The following is a 15,377-nucleotide window of genomic DNA, read 5'->3' as shown; positions in this document are numbered from 1 at the left end:
TTTGAACTTGAGCCATATTAGGCTGATATCTATACATGGGTTGTCCTTGTGGCCTCATGGGCACGTACTGAACATTCCCATCATACTTTGGTCTGAAGTAGCACTCGTGGGTCTCATGGTTGGTCCATTTACCCTCGATTGCACACCATTTTTGTGGCCTAATTGGTTGTCCTTGTGGGGATATCCCCTGTCCCGGTCCTCTCATAGGTGCTTTTTGCATATTGTTCATCATGTCATTCATCCTTTTTAGCATATCTTCTATGGTTGAGAGTGGTGCCGCAGCAGCCGTTCCCACTTGTGCTGGTTTTGTGGATGCAGTCTTCTCGCTTTGGTTATCCTTAGGGACATCCTCATCATTAAAGATCTCACAATTGTCTCCTAGGTCGATAGCATCAGACACACACGCCTCTAGGGTTGTATGCTTTTTAGTATAGGCTATAGCATGAAGTTCTTTGTTTAGCAGTCCCTCCAGAAACAATGAGACAAGTCGCTCCTCTGCAAGTATCTCCATCTTTGGGCATTTGGCAATGTATTGTTTCATTCGAGTTGCACAATCCCTAACAGACTCACCATGTTTCTGTTTAAAGCTGTAGATTTGAGCTACCATATTATGTTTAATCTCCGTTTTAGAACAAGCAGCTACAAATCCTTGAGCTAATGTATTCAAATCTATGATTGATCTTGGTGGAACGTTTTGAAACCATGTCAAAGCTTTTCCTTCTAATGTCATTCCAAACCCCTCGAATTGAGTGTGGAAATCGAATATACGCTCTGCTCTTAGAACTTGCTTGAAGCTTGCTAAGTGGTCATATGGATCCCCGGATCCACTGTATTTTCTGACCCATTTTTGAAAATCAACTGTTCTGACACGTTGGAAAGGGGGAAATGGGAAAACCACCAGCACATAAACTCGATGCCTCTATATAGCTCAGTGATCTCACAGCACCCCTATCCCTAGCAAACACACACCATGATACGCAATCTGCAAACAGCTATTGTCCAAGCCCAATCCCGACCAACCAACTATCCATACCCAACCTCCTAGCATGCGATCATAACCTTTACCTCAACTCGTCAGAGAGCACTTCCATCCACAAAAAACCTAATCCGGGCTCAGGCAACACCTCACAAGAAAAGGCCGATTACATAAGCTTGCATATGTCACAAAACAATAGAGGTAACCCTCACTCAACGCACATCGAAAGTGCCCATATGTCTGACATACAACTAGACACAAAAGCGATGGAGCAAATTAACATTAACTTGAAAGTAAAGCGAACAAATATCAAGGCATGATTCCTCATAAAGAAGGGGTATGATGCTCTGAACACACTATTCATCCCCCACTTTCCGTGCTCGATTGACTCCTTGCCTCCTTTGCTTTCGATCCTCTATGTCGGATATGGCATTATCCTTATGATTCGACCCCCATGCACCTTCTCTTCAGCCCCTAGCGGCCACTTCTTTCCTCCACTACCAACTGCAGCGTTGCCTTTTGGCAGCTCTCCTTGCCTCATGTAAGCCATCTGGCGACCTTCCCTCATGCAAACCATCCAGGTGGCCCGCCCTTCCCTTTCGATTGGCAGCGTCGACTGCAATAGACAAAAGATTCGTTTTTTTTTCATATTAATAGCTTAAAAAAAAACTTCGGACTTGGCCCCCTTGCACACGCCAAACATAGCCACTGATAGCCGAATTTTGAAAATCAAAGAAAACAAAAGAAAAAAGAAAACACATTTTTCCGATCCCCCATCTCTCAATAACCCCCCCCCCCCCCCCCCCCCCCCCCCCGCCGCCGACGGGCATTGATGAATAACACCCCCCCCTCTCTCTCTCTCCCTCATTCTTCCTACATATACCCCCCCCCCCCCCCCTACCCCCCCCATAACCCCCCCCCCCCCCCCCCCCCCCCCCCCCCCCCCTCCTATTATCCTCTTTCCCAATTACCCCCACTCTCAAAACCCCCCCGGCCAGGCGGAAGCTTTGAATATTCCCTCCCCGACCCCTCTCTCGTGCTCCCTCGGTGTGAGACGCATGGAAACCCCCCCCCCCCCCCCCCCCCCCCCCCCCCCCCCCCCCCACTCTCATTACCCCCCCTTTTTGGCCCGCCAATATTCCTTCCCCGACCCCTCCTCCTCTTCCTCACCCGCTCGCCTCACCCTCCCCTCGGCATCATTCCCCTCCCCTCGGCCTCATTCCCCCCCTCTTGGCCCGCTGATATATTCCCTCACTCCCACCCATTGACTTGTTTCCCTCCCCTCGTCCTCAAGCTCCCATGCAAGACAGTAGAACCCCCCCTCTCTCTCACACGCACACATCTCCCCTACCCCACTACCTCATCACCCCTCCCTCTCCCTCACACTCTCTCCCTCTCTCTTATACACACCTCACCCCTCCCTCTCCCACACAATCTCTCTCTCTCAGCTCAGTCCGCGGACACCGCTCTCTCTCTCTCTCACTCGGGCGTTTAGACCACGCATGAGGAATCCTCTCTCTCTCTCTCTCTCTCTCTCTCTCTCTCTCTCCTCTCTCTCTCTCTCTCTCTCTCTCTCTCTCTCACGGACAACAGCAATAGGACCTCTCTCTCTCTCTCTCTCTCTCTCTCTCTCTCTCTCTCTCTCTCTCTCTCTCTCTCTCTCTCTCACCACACACACACACACAAAATCATCCCCCCCCTCCCCTCTCTCTGCTTCGACACTGTGCGCTCAGTCCGTAGGACCACCCTCTCTCCCACCCGGGCGCTCACGCACCGCAACACACACAATACACACACACACACACACTCTACTCCTACCCCATTCCCCCCCCCCCCCATTCGCCTCCCGCAGTAGAAGCAGGCCGCCGGTCGTCCGCCATCAACAAAAAAAAAGAGAAAACAAAAAAACTATATATATATATATATTATATATATATAAAGCTCTCCTTCCCACGCACGTTTTCTCACACACATACATATACATACACACACACCCGCCCTCATGCACAAATACATACACACACATGCATATACGCACCGCATCACAAATACAAAGGAGGAAAAATGACTATGACATCGACGAATAAAGAAGAAGGATCCAAAGCACGCGCCGCCAACAACAAAAAGAGAAAATGCGCCAAAGGCATGCCCCGGTTGACTCCGAAAAGAAGTACGCTCAACACCGACGCACCAGCAGCACACCATTCGTCGGCAACACGCAACCACGACGCCATCCTAGTAATTTATAGGTTATTTTCATCATTATCTTCAGTTTTCACCCGAGCCATTGTAAATTTTCATTTTTTTGTAAATATCCTCTCTCTAGGTGATGGTCACAAAGGCCCACCTAGAGATTCCCATCTTTTAATAACCTCCCAAAACAAAGCAAGGGTCAACCACACCGGGCCCACCACTTGCTTTTTCTCCCCGATTAAGCTTACCCTAACCACATTGGGATTACCATAATCCAAGCAACCAATACCTATAAATTGGCATTGAGAGGTCACTATCGGGGGGGGGGGCAATTCATGAGGAGCCAAGCATTTGGTAGAGGGTAGTGGGATGACAATATCACCATCACGGGGAGAGGGCTTGTGTGTTGGGTTTGCCTTGGGAATTGCACCATGCGAAGGGAACCACATCCATCTCTCGACTCTAACGGTAGATGCACACATGTATGCACGCTCTTGGTAGTAAGTATTCACAATCATTGATTCGTCTTAGAGAACGCACCAAGTAGGTTGCACCACCTCCTCTCCCTACCTCTCTACCACCACGGCATGCCACTTGTAAATATTACAGAAATAATTCACCCTCACACCCCCGAGGGTTTTCATCATTTGCAAATCTCTCTCTATCTCTTTCTGTGTGTGTGTGTGTGTGTGTGTGTGTGTGTGTGTGTGTGTGTGTGTGTGTGTGTGTGTGTGTGTGTGTGTAAGTTTGTGGTGCTCATATCATCGTGGTTTTGCATCCTAGCCGCTCAAAGCTAGGTGGTGCCCCCTGTTCACTTTACCGTGGCAGGCTCAAGGCGTGCCATTCGGCCCTTGGTGTTTTAGAGGTCGTCGGGGTTCGGGGTCCGCTTTGCGTCCGTCATTTGGTGCCCCCACGGAGGAGGGCTTTTCTAAGACCCTGCAGTTTACAATGCTGAAAGTGACGCCCACTATCAACCATGGATGAGTGACTGAAGGAATTTTCTAACTGGAGGACGGAAGAAGAGGAGACGAAGGAGGAACTAGCCGCCTTCATTGAGGTGCTACTGCTAGGCTGCAGTGTCATCAGCATTCAAGAGGTAAATTCTCCATCTCGTGTCGCTCGTTCTAACTATAAATCGAAAGCATCAGGTGGGAGATTGGTGAAGTGCTATCACTGTTGTCAACCAAGGCACACTGTCAATGAGTGCCAGCAACGAAGACATTCATCGCGAAGAAATCATTCACGTTAAGGAAGGGAAGCAAACGGTGAGACCTCTTTTTCCTAAAGAAGCTGCGGTCAAAAATATAACTCCAAAGTGTCCTAAAGGGGCTGATCGAGCCAAAGGCAAGGAGAAGATAAACCAGTATGGAAACACATGACCTCGAAGCGAGAAGCATCTGGCCAAGCAAGTGCTTCAAGCTCAGAAAGCCAGGTTGTACCCACTTTGTCAAAAATAAGTCATCCGAAGCTAAGCGGCGGAAGGTCGCCTACCGATTTGCACGACACATGCGAGTGTTACCAATCCACTTTGACAATCCAGAAGAAGAAGTAGTAAGAAGATTCCCATGTCCTAGAGAAGAGTGGTTCGGCTGCTGCTCTCGCTGTTTTGGGAAGCGAGTGGAGAACCTTCCTCCTCTCCTTGTACAACTTATCCTGAAGAAGCTCTCTACCACGGGAGAAACCCAGTGGGCTAGAGACGGCTGGAGACAAGCTGCAACTGAATGGAGTAGAATTCATGCAACATGCCGATTACGGAAATTACCTGCAATTGCTGTTAGCCAAGAGGCTGGGAGTGGTCAGACGCGTCGCCATCACCCCGTACGTACTGAGCAACGAAGGAAAGGTAGAGCCCATGAAAGGCGACGACCTCTTGTGGATGTGCCGACTCATCAACACTGGCACGGTAAGAGTATAAGTAAGTATTCCACCCTCTGTGCATGATGGAAAATGGGCCGACGGCATTCCCGTTCAGAGTCCTGCAGCATAGGCATGTGAATATCTATGTGGATAGGAAAGTCTTCTACCAACAGAAGATCGTATACCTATTCGGTGCGGAGGTACTAGGAGAAATCCTCAATTCCCCGAACCCTATCATTCTCCCCGTATTAGATAACCATCATTCCTTTAATGTCTCTATTTTTATCCTGTTTTGACCTATCCATCCACCCTTGTAAAAAGCCGCTATGAGCCGCTACTGTTGATGTAAAAGAAAAAAAAGAAAGGTTTGTAATTTCTTGAGTCACCCCCATGGCAAGTATTTCTTTCCCCACGTTCAGTGGAAAGAAGAGAGAGGATCTCACCACCGACTTTTTGGATGATTTCGACATTGCTTGTGTCGTCTTCAACAAAGACGACGACGTTTCACGATTTAGAATTTTTCCTCTACTAATGAAAGTAGAGGCCAAGTCCTGGTATAATGCATTGCCCCAGGCTACCAAGAATGCATGGGATGTGTTAAGGGCTACTTTTGTAAAGAGGTTTGGTGGAGTCACAACCTCGGAGAAGCTATGGTAGCTACTGACAAAATTAAAGCAGGGAGGCTTGCTGGAGTATGCCACCTACGAGTCAAAGTTTGTGGACTTATGGGAGGAATGGGTTGCCACACTGGAGGAAGGCGAAGGAGCACCTAATTTCCTAAGGAAGGACCGTTTCATTGGTGATCTATGGTCGCCGCTTAGAGAGAAGGTGAAGGGAAGGTTTCCTGCAACATATGAGTTGGCAGTTCAAGTAGCCCACCTTAAAGATAAGAAGCTGCGAATGCAAGCAAGAGTAAACGAGTCAGAGGAAACGAGCTCAGCCCGACCAACCCCAGTGGCTGCAACAGCCAATCATAGAGTCCAACCGCAGGAGGCATCAGAAGAACAGTAGGATCTGCTGAGTCGCATCACCACCCAACTAGAGAGTTTATTTGTGCATCTGGTGCAGCAAGGGCATGCATCTAGCAGAAACCCAGAACAAGGAAGGGGACAACGAAGGCAGAACCCAGAGTACCACTGTTACAATTGCGGGGAAGATGGCCATGGAATGTACTATTGCCCACACCCAAGGAGGAAAAATTTCAATAGAGGGGGGAGACAGAATCAGATCTCTCCACCAAGAGCAAGACCACCACCACCTAGGCAGCCAGGACCAATCCCACCGGTCCAAATCCTTCGATCACTTTTACAACAGCAACCACCACCCCAACCTCTCATTCCACCACTACCCCCACCACCTGCTGTGAAGCAAGCAGTGAGTGTGATTAGCTTAGAGGCTAAAGGGAAGGCGAAGGTAGAAGAGTCAGCTCGAGAGAAGTACAAAGAAAAAGCGAAGGTAGAAGAAGTGGATGCTATGGGAGTGAAGCGTGCGAGGCACGAGGAGGCATCTCAAAGAGAAGAGAAGATGAAAGGGAAGGTCGTGTCTAGCAAGCAAGCAGCTAAACCGCGGCGGAAGATAGACATCGTGGACTTCTCACTAGGTGAGTATGCAAAACCCTATGACTTAGTTCAGGATGTGTTAATGCAGGGCCCGAAGATAACTTGGCCACCTTGCTCCCAGAATGAGGAGGCAATGGATGAAAATGGTAAGTACCAGGAAATCAAGACCCAGGATAGCTGGGGCTATCTTTGGGAGGGATCTCGACGACATCCTGCCAACCATGGACGCTCACATCAAGGGGCAACGGATTTCAAAATTCTACATAGATGGTGGTGCACAAATATGCGTCATGAGTGAAAAGACGATGCACCATCTAGGTCTAGAGGTAAGTAGGCCGGCACCCTGCCAAGCCAAGATGGCAAACAATGTAAGAGTGAAATGCGTAGGCACAAAAGCCCAGATGCAACAATTTCATCACCAAAACTGAGATCATGAACTGTATATCTGTCATCCACAAATTTGACTACAAGTCCAAGTCTAGCAAGTGCGGATACAGACAAGAGATTCTTCTTGATCCCAGGTACATAAAGTGCATCAACAAGTGTGAAGGAACTGCCATTTACAGCAGGTAAGCACAATCTTTCCAACTCCCTGAACTGGATAAGAGGCATTGTTGGCACAAGTGACTGAATTCCCATGAGGGATAGAATCGAGAGAGGTAAAAAATTCACGATGTGAGGTAATGTGCTTTGAGCACCACTGTTGAAATACCACACATGTGAATCTGCATCAAACTGACAAGCATGCATCATGGACAACAAGATTGTAAGTGCACTCTGCACTAAAAGTCCATTCTGCATCAACATCAACATTACAGTCTCCTTTCACAGAAGACTCAACAATGGCTGCATTTGTAGTGGAACTAGCATTTGCAGTGGAACCACCCTCTTTCTTCTTAGCCTCTTTGGCCTTCAACTTAGGACACGACTTGATCAAGTGATCATTTGATTTACAATAATGGCAACGCATCTTCTTTTTTCCCTTATCACCAAAATTTCCAGACGAATTGCTGCCAGCAGAAGCATTAGGAACACAATTTTTGCCACTCGTAGCAGCAGAACCATAAGAAGTGGCTGCATTACTGTTACTAGCCTTTCTTTGAGAAGCAATAAAAGCCTGTTCAACTGCACGCTGCCTAGTCCTGTTTTTTCTAGAAAGTGACTCTTGCAACAGCAATGTGCATAATGCATCAAACTTGACAACTTCAGGATTTCCTAGGGTCATCAGTCTCCAAGTACTAGCAAAATTCTGGTAGGAATCTGGTAAGGCATCAAGAACAGTCTGCACAAGGGAACCATCTGAAATGACTTCACTTGCAGAAATAAGTTGCTCATTGATATCCTTGACACTAGCAAGGAAAGTGTCCATATCATCTTCCTCATGCATAATCTTCGACTCCTGCTCTTTACGCAGGAAAGCAATTTTAGCCTCATTGCGGCTTGCATAAAGACCTGCTAGAATATCCCAAGCATGTTTTGCAGATTTTGATGAATGGATGTGAGGAACAATGGTGTGCTTCAGAGACAACGCAATCAATGCATGAGCCTGCGTATCCTTAATATCCCAACGAGCTTGTTCTGTCGTAGGCAAAACGACTCTAACAGCAGCAATCCTTGCAGCAAGACCTGCAACATCCTCAACATCGCCTACATCCTCAGAACCAAGACGTACATCAATGCCCTGCACAATGTTCCAGACACCCTTTGACACAAGAACATGTTGCATCATATAAGCCCACATAGGGTAGTTGTCCCCATCCAACCTATCCTCAGCAGCAAACATCTTGAACACATCTGTGTTGTTGTTGTTAGCCATGGTAAGTGTTGCACCTGGTGTGAAAACTGCCCGAAAATAGGAGAAACAGAGTGGGAACAACACGTGCTATATAGCACAAACCGTAGAAGACTATAAGGCACCTATTATGCAGAAAGCGGCACTGACAGAAATTCTGCATAAAATGATGAAATAGCCTATGAAGTACTACCTGTAGTGGAAACGGAGGCTGAAATGAGCCCAAATAAAAAAATATGAGCAGACCAAGCTCTACGAGCTTACCCAAAGTATTTGTCGACGTGCGAACGCTTGCCAAAGCTCATTGAAATCGAAGAAAGTGAGCAGGCGTGTACTGAAGCAGCTGGCGACTAAGCCCGGGAGGATGCAACCTGCTCTGATACCAATTGTTGGATGGGTTGCAGAGAAACACACACAGCTTGGAGAAGACAAAGGAAGCTCAAGGCACACAATAGAGAGTGTATAACTTAGTGTGCAATGGAAAGATAGATAGCCCTAGAGTGATGGGCGTATATACAATGCAAGGGGGAAAAAACCTCCTAAAGAGGTAAAAAATGCCCCGGCGGTCCTAATGTGTTCACACACATCACTACCACATGTATATGGTAACAATACACCTGTAAAGCATGTATCTTCAAGTCTTCCTTTGCACTTGTAGGCCAATAGACAGGCCATCTTTCCAGCTCTTCATAGCATGGAGCTTCCTCATCCTGTATCCATAAGTCTTCGTGTCCACCATAAGAATACTTTCAACCACTTGAAGCATTGGTACCATAAGCTGCTATCATGTCATCTGCTACAGAACCTTCCATAGTATATTCCACTTCAAAAAAACCTCGCCATTGACACAAAAATACATTCAAAGAAACCTCCAATAACACATGTATCCATAGCATCACATAAAATAGCAAGGCCCTGCCATTTTCCTCCACCTGCTGCATAGCCAAGCAAACCCGATCCTATTGCAAACCTCTATCCAAATCTTCTAAACATGGCTCCAAAACCATCCCTTCATACTCAAGAACATGACCTGCTAGAGCAACAACCTGCTCTACAAACATCGCATCATCTGCAAGGTTGGTGTCACCTTCCTCTGTGCATGGAGCCTCACTCTTATAGGCTGCACCTGTATCATCTTCCATAGAGTCATCTGCCAGAGCTAGCTCTCGACATGCTCACCAAGGCAAGGTTGCCCCACCCACTGCATAAACAAATCAACTGAACATACCTCCACTTCTGCTTCTAGCTCCTGCAAGTCATCCTCAAAAACCTGCTCTTCAATTAGGTCTGATACACCATCAACCCATACCTCTTCCTCCAATAGAGACTCACCATCACAAGACACAAGAGATGGCTGCTCGACAGGTAGATTCACACAAGGCATCTCCACATCTGCACTATGCTTCTCTTCGACTTTCAAATGGTTGAGAGGAAACTCGCATACATTTCTCTCCACTTTATCTACACGAAAAACATCATAAGTTTAATACCTGGAAGACCGGGATTTTGTCTCCCACATGCTATCTGTGTCCAAACTACTGCTGGAACTATGAAAATTGTCGGATTCCTCTTTTGATCTTGCCAATTCTTGGACCACTGCTACCTTCCTCGTTGCTGGTTCTGGAACTCGCACCTCTTCTTGAAAAAATTTTATGACCTCGCACTCTTGAGGAAGCAAACTATGTGGTGCCCTGAATATACCTCGCTACACCTTTTGAGCCCTGGTTGGCACTTCTTCTACCTCTTCTATCCTGGCAAAAGCTTCACGTGCTTTGATCAAATGCATATCAAGAAAATGAGCTTTTACCTTTTGATGCTCCTCAACCTGTTTGGGCCTGGGTCCACTGGCTACCGTGACTGCTGACTGTAGCAATCCTGCCTCCATCTTTTTCTTCATCTTTCGAGTCTTTGCTTTGGCAATTCTGACGGCTTCATCATAAGTCCTTGGATCTTCATAATCGACTCTCTCACAAACATAGGGATGCAAACATGATAGAAACCTTTCAAGCTTCAAATATCCCTCATTGGTTTCTTGGGTAGCAGCAGCCAAATCCCCCCAAAAAGCTTCAAATTTATCAACAAAAGCATCAAAATTTTCACTTACGTCTTGCTACAAGCCTTTGATCTTGGCATCTGCTTCCGAAGCCGACACCACCTTTCGATACCTTTGTAAGAACTGTTCGCAAAATCCGATCCAAGTCTGCTTGTGTGCATCTTCTAAGCCATCCAACCAAACTTTTGCTTTACCTCACAGCACCAAAGGTAGAGTCTAGAGCTTTGCTTCATCACCTGGCATCCGCAATACTGTCAGCATAAATAGCTCAAAATCGGCTATCCAATCGTCAGCATATCCATCTCCTTTGAACACTGGACCAAATTCCTGCTTCATCTTGACTCACAAGAACCTTGTTAGGAAGCAATCAATGGGTCCTCAGTGGGGGCACCACAAGATGGAAAGGGGAAAATGGGAAAACCATTAGCACATAAACTTGATGCCTCTATATAGCTCAGTGATCTCACAGCACCCCTATCCCTAGCAAACACACACCATGATACGCAATCTGCAACCAGCTATTGTCCAAGCCCAATCCCGACCAACCAACTATCCATACCCAACCTCCTAGCATGCGATCATAACCTTTACCTCAACCCGTCAGAGAGCACTTCCATCCACGAAAAACCTAATCCGGGATCATTCAACACCTCACAAGCAAACGCCGATTACACAAGCTTGCATATGTCACAACAATAGAGGTAACCCTCACTCAACACACATCGAAAGTGCCCATATGTCCGACATACAACTAGACACAAAAGCGGTGGAGCAAATTAACATTAACTTGAAAGTAAAGCGAACAAATATCAAGGCAAGATTCCTCATAAAGAAGGGGTATGATGCTCTGAACACACTATTGATCCCCCACTTTTCGTGCTCGACTGACTCCTTGCCTCCTTTGCTTTCGATCCTCTATGCCGGATATGGAATTCTCCTTATGATTCGACCCCCATGCACCTTCTCTTCAGCCCTTGGCGGCCACTTCTTTCCTCCACTACCAACTGCAGCGTTGCCTTTTGGCAGCTCTCCTTGCCTCATGCAAGCCATCTAGCAACCTTCCCTCATGCAAACCATCCAGGTGGCCCGCCCTTCCCTTTCGACTGCAGCGTCGACTGCAATAGACAGAAGCTTCGTTTTTTTTTTCATATTAATAGCTTTAAAAAGAACTTTGGGCTTGGCCCCCTTGCACACGCCAAACATAGCCACCTTCGGCACTTCTGCGCGAGTGGATGCACATACCCGAGCATGCCAAAGGAAAACAACCACTGTGCTTGTTGACTAGCATTAAGTCTTTAATACCCAGCAAAAAAAGAGCCCTTCAATTGCCGTTTTTTTATTAGAGGACCCCAAACATGATCATCACAATTGTTTCTCTCTCCGAGCTCGATGCAATATCCAACTGATGAATGACAGATCATCTTCACCTGAGCACATGAAAAAATTTGAAGCGTTGACCTTGACCACCCATCCAGCATAAATACCACAACTGCACCACCTTTAAGCTTCTTGACTCATATAGCTCAAAACCCACGACTTTACCTGCAAAGGACCCCACTTGGCATGCATACCACGGTGAGGCTTGCTCCAAAATGCAGTTGAGACCTGCCCAAGCCTGTGATGTCATCAATCTGTCGGTTTCCATGCACCTGCTGCTGACACTTTCCATGGTTCGACACAATTTGGTTGTACCAACGTCTATTTGGTTCAAATCCAGGTCTTTTAGGAGCTGGTCCTGTTACGAGTCATTCAAACCAGTCTATCGAAAATAGTGACTCATGTAGCCCTGGGCTGGCCTTAGTTTCACCCATTTTTCTACGTGATGAGGTGGTTTTTTGTTTCTTTAGTTTACTCTCAGATGATCTCTCACGATGTTCGTCTCTTGGAGTGGTTTGTGGTCCTTGACCCAATATCCAATCCCTTATGGAATACCCCTGGTATTTGGTTTGTTCTACGTCCTCAGGAGTCATCATAACAAAGTTGTTGTTATAACAATCCCTAAACAAGTAAGTTGGTAGATCCGCAGATCCCTTATCTTTGATTTTGAAGATATAGATGATCTTCATGGTTGTTAAGTGTCATGGTCTAGCATGAGCATGTAAATTTTTCCTTGTTTGTTGGCCCTAACTTCTTCTTCGAACTCAATACCATGATCATCAATGCGAATAGCATACTCTTCGTTAGGATCCAAGTAAACCTGGGCTCCATGATGATTAGTCTTGTAAAAAGAGAGGATATGCTTATAGCGCATTGTCGTTCCGGTTTTCGAGTGATTCGAGTAAGAAGACATTTCGGATGTTGAATCTGAAAAAGTGTCCAAGACTTCTTCAGGAATTGTATGCAAGGAATTGCCTTGATTTATGCTTTCTTCAGTGGATACTCTACTGGTGTTTTCTCCAAATAGGCCTTGATTTCCTATTACACGACTGGATCTAAGGTTCATATAGACTTATGAAGCCCTGGTTTGAGTACTCACCTTAGATTGACTTGTCGTCAATTCCCACTTGATTCAATTGCAACTTTCTGTCAAGCCACTTATTCCTTGTCTGCAACCTGTGTTGGGGTATAGGCGTCTGTGCCTTGCCCGGCCGCCCAGAGTCTGGGCGCCCACTGACTTGTATACCTTATACATAGCATAAGTGTATAGGGGGCTGCTCACTCTTTGAGTCTCCCCACCCACATCGTGTGTGTGTCTCCTTCTCTCTCTCTCACTCTCCGTCTGTGGTGCTCCCCGATCCCCTTCAATTGGTATCAGAGCTATGGTGACCGCGGAGAGCACGACGGCTTTGAGAGCTTCGAGGCGATAGCTCGCTCGCTCTCGACGATGGAGTTCGATCGCGGAGTTTCACGGAGAGCGATTTTAGCTGGAGGAGCATTGTCTTTGGAGCTTAGGAGCTTGGTGTGGTCAAGCTTGGTCGAGGAGGCGGTTGCGGCTTCCTTGGTGAGAGGAGCTTTTGAGCTCAGTGGAGCTCGTTAGAGAAGTGCTCGACGGAGGAGAGCTTGACATTCGAGTGCTTGGATGCTGTTGTGGCAGAGCTCTTGTGTTGGAGCTTGCATTGAGAGGGCATTGCATCACGCAGAGTGGAGCAGGAGCAGGTTCAAGACTGTGTGCAGCTCGTTTTTGCCATTTTCGGGCTCTAAAACGCAGTTTTTTGCGTAGCTCCGTCATACAAAGTCAGATCTACATGATCCAGGAGTCTAGGTCAGGGTTTTGGCACGCTCCGAACGCGATGGTGATGTCTATTTGCTGAAATTATGCTTTGAATTACAGCAGGTACAGCAGCAGGTTTATTTGTGCACTTTCGGGTCCCAAAAACACTGTTTTTGGCATAGCTTTCACACCCGGACTCGGATACATATGATCCAGGAGTCTACCTTGGGGTTTTGGCACGCTCCGGACGCACTCGTCATATCATAATTGTAAAATTCTGAACGCTGAATTTTCTGCAGCAGTAGTTGTTTATTGTGTGTCGAGGATTCCACACATGGTTTGCTCTCAGATGTGAGAGTGATATTTGCTGCAAGTTTCCTCACAGGTGGGAGGATACGATGTATGCCTTATGTGGTTTGATGCTCAGGGAGACTAGTGATTGCATTTTGAGCTCGGCAATGTATGCCTCGAGCATGTTTTTTGGCAGTCACAGGTAGAGCAGATATTTGTGTACTAGATTTGCAGGTGTTTGCAATGATGTATGCAAAATGTGGAGATTGGTGCATGCATTTGGAGTACGGTTTGATGCGCTTTGGTTGCTCATGGTTTTGAGCGTGCAGTCAGTTTGGTTACTGGTTTTGTGGTCGTTTTACTGACGAAACTCTGGCAAAATTTTCCTAGGGGTTTTATGCGTATCATTTATGCGATCTAGGTAGAGATTGCGGGTTGCACTCAGCATTTGTGTGCGGTGTTCTCTGCAGGTGGGAGATTTGTGCGTGTGTATGCATCGATACCGCACAGTGTGGGCTTGGTGATTAGCTCACAGATTGCAGTGTGATACGAGAGCAGGCGAGGCTTGTATTGACATTGCGGGAGCTCTATTTTGGAGTGTGTCTCACAGGTTTTACATTGTGTTTCTGGCCATATTGGTAGACAGTTTTCAGGTGTTGTTGGTGAGGTGGTTTTGCTTTCTAGTTTGCTACATTGTGCTCATGGCAGAGACAGGTGATCGATCAGATTGTGACCTCTCACAGATGCGCGTGTTTGATGGGTCAGACTTTGCGGCATGGAGAGAGTGTATGCTTGATGCATTGACACAGCGAGGGTTGCATCGACCATTGAGTGGTGATGTAGGTAGACCTTCAAACATGTCTGACGATCAGTGGCAGGAGCTAGAGGAGATGGCACTATCTACGCTCTCTTTACACCTTGCGGAATCTGTATATGCTCTTGTTATGTATGAGACTACTTCGAGAGCACTTTGGCGCAGATTACATGATATGTATGATAGATCTGAGTCATCACGGACTCGTGTGAGACATGTACATTCACGAGTACGCCGACATGTGACATGTTGGCATTGTGGACATAGAGGGCACATTAGGCGTCGATGTTTCAGGCGCTTGAAACAACGGAGGCGACAGATGCGTGATGCAGATTTGGGCATGACAGATGCTAGTGAGATCAGTACGGTGGTTACTGAGTATGCTTGTGATGGCGATGTCACATTTACATCTAGCTTGTCTTCATACGATCTTATGTCTACGGATTGCATATCGGATTGCACATTGTCTTCACATTGGTTACTAGATTCAGATGCTACTTTCCATGTCACGTCGCATCGTGAGTGGTTTAGCACGTTTTCTAGTGGGAGACTTGGTTGTGTGCACATGGCTGATGGTGCTATGTATGACATTGAGGGTACAGGAGACGTATGTTTGTCCTTGCCCAATGGTATGAGATTTACCCTGCGTCATGTGCGTTATGTGCCAGATCTGAGACGGGATTTGATCTCA

At 46.9% G+C, this 15,377-nt stretch overlaps 1 pseudogene; it reads right to left on the bottom strand.

Annotated features, from left to right (window-relative positions):
• Window positions 1-1,391: 1,391 nt before the first annotated feature.
• On the bottom strand, window positions 1,392-10,691 carry LOC147459419 (uncharacterized; annotated as a pseudogene).
• Between the last annotated feature and the right edge of the window lie 4,686 nt (window positions 10,692-15,377).

This window comes from Adiantum capillus-veneris, chromosome 4 (genome assembly GCF_014529385.1).
Source record: "Adiantum capillus-veneris isolate H3 chromosome 4, ASM1452938v2, whole genome shotgun sequence".
Taxonomy (NCBI): domain Eukaryota; kingdom Viridiplantae; phylum Streptophyta; class Polypodiopsida; order Polypodiales; family Pteridaceae; genus Adiantum; species Adiantum capillus-veneris.
Note: the sequence above shows the minus strand (reverse complement) of the source record. Positions and strands in the feature narration are given on the sequence as shown.